Source organism: Adiantum capillus-veneris, chromosome 5 (assembly GCF_014529385.1).
Source record: "Adiantum capillus-veneris isolate H3 chromosome 5, ASM1452938v2, whole genome shotgun sequence".
NCBI lineage: Eukaryota > Viridiplantae > Streptophyta > Polypodiopsida > Polypodiales > Pteridaceae > Adiantum > Adiantum capillus-veneris.
Genome location: NC_140935.1, coordinates 1,811,003 through 1,813,587, shown reverse-complemented (window position 1 = coordinate 1,813,587; position 2,585 = coordinate 1,811,003).

Genomic DNA, 2,585 nt, shown 5'->3' with positions numbered 1-2,585 from the left:
CTTTATCAAGAACTTTTGAGCATCTTGACATTCTTCATCAAACCACCTTTTGCGTGATCTATCTTTGTTGATACCATGGAGATGTTTTATGGGAAAGCACTCTTTGGCACAAGAACAAATAACTTTCTTGAAAACTTCCCATTTAGTTTCCAATGGTGTGTCATATTGAAGCTTTGTCATCCATAACTTTTGCTCAACCATTTCAATGTACATTGGTGCGCGTTTGAAATCCATACATAGTGATAATTTCTCTTTCCTTTGGCTAAGATTATCATGCTTAGCTCTCCACATGAAAGGTCAATACATAAGGTCTGATGATCGGATTCTGGGTCCATTGGCCAAACATAAAACTCTTTATGCAATACATGATGGTTTCGAAGAGTAGCATATAGTCAATCACACTATCCCCATTATGTTTCCTACATGTAAATGCATTGGTTCCACTCCACAAGAGATACACCATTGGCAATGAGCATACCCATGCTATTACACATGTGTAAAAGTAACTTTCCATAGTGATCCGGCTCTTTCTCATCCATTGAAGTACGATCATACAAGTGAACTTCCTCCAACTCCCTTGAAATGTATGGCATATCAAATTGTTGAGTATCATGTTGCAATGTTTTTGTGTGAGCATTCATATCCCAAAATACAATAACATCACCTTCACCTTTGAAATAAGCAATGTCCTCTTATAAATCAGAAAATGTATGATCTCTATCCATGCAAGCAGAAAAGGGGAATCATGATGAGGAATGTAGCAACCGGCTACAAAAATGGGTGCTCTTTTTTGGTGTCATAATTTTCAGCCATACATGTAACATTTGTACTTGTCATCTTTCACAATTGATACAAAATCTTCCAATCCTTTCTTAACCATACATGCTACCCCTCCTTGCCCTCTTCGCTGCTTGAGATTCTTTGACCGCATCAATGAAACTACATTGTAATCCTCCAAGCCGTTAATCCTTTGTGTATCATGCTCCAAGTTTCAACAAGAAGTACAACATCGGCTTTGCTTGTTAGTTCATCAATGCCAACCCCCTCATTCCATGGGTATATTTTCAATTGTAATTCGGTCTCATAGGTCACGCATCCCTATTTGCTCTAGGGACTTGCCTCCTCCTTGGGCACATTTTCTTTGTGAGAGATCTCCTTGTTTTTCTTATTGTTTTTCTCATATGCCTTGCGACGCATATTTTGTTGCTTAATAGTGCGATCTTCACATACAAAACATTTTATATCCCTCAAATAGATCCAACTATTATCAAGGATAATCTTTCGTTTGGTCTCATCCGGCATGGTACATACAATTGGCCATTCTCCCAAGCGAGGAGCTCCTTGTTTACCCACTCTATGTGCTCCGTAGACCATAACTCCGGACATGCCAAAGTGGGTTTTGAAGAAATCTTAGAGAGAGAGAAAGAGAATTTTTCCTGATTTCCTATGCGGAGTATCTCTTCACTCGGACGTGAAGTCACCCTCCACTAGGTAGTGGTGACTTTGCCTTTGCTTGAATCTCAAAGTCAAAATCCATTTGGAAACTTTGAAGTCCGGCAGTTATCCTTTGCTTTGCTTGTGTGAAGTAGCTCTTCACTATGAAAGTGAATTGCCCTCTATGATCGAGGCTTTGACTTGCTCGAGGTTCAAAGTACTTGAAAAAAATCTTTGAATGTTGGCGGTGGGAATGTGCCCCTAAAGGGTATTTGGAGGCAAGGTCCTTTTTAAAGCAGCTTCATGCTTCGCAAGAATGCTAGCTTAAGCAACCATCTTTGATTTCTGCAAATGCAACAAACTAGATAAATTCATATGCCCAAAATGTGCATGCCAAAGTTTTGCATCTCAAATAGCCTTTGAATCCACAACTGCAATTGCAAAATCTTACCCACACTTGTCATTCAAAGTGATCTTCTATAGCCCACGGTATAAAAATGCCAGATGCAATTTCATCACCAAAGTTGAGATCATGAACTGTACATCTGTCATCCACAAATTTGACAACAAGGCCAAGTCTAGAAAGTGCATATACAAACAAAAGGTTCTTATTTATCCTTGGTACATAAAGTGCATCAACAAGTGTGAAAGAACTTCCATTCGCAGCAATCAACACAATCTTTCCAACTCCCTTGATCGAATAAGAGGCATTGTCGGCACAAGTGACTTAATTTCCATGAGGGACATCCTTGAGAGAGGTAAACAAGTCACGATGAGAGGTAATGTGCTTTGTAGCACCACTATCAAAGTACCACACATGAGTATCTACAACAATTGACATACATGCACCATGGATAGAAGGATCATAAGTGCATATGCAATAAAAGCCCATTCTACATCTACTTTAGCATCACAATCTCCTTTCACACAATAGTTGCACTTGTAGTGGAACCAGTCTCTTTCTTCTTAGCCTCCTTCGCCTTCCACTTAGGACACTACTTCATCAAGTGATCATTAGCTTTACAATAATGGAAACGCATCTTTTTTTTGTCCTTTTCACCAGAATTCCTAGACAAGGTGCTGCCAGTAGAAGCATTGGAAACAAGTGATTTTCCACTCTCTGAAGGACCATGATAAGTGGCTACATTGCT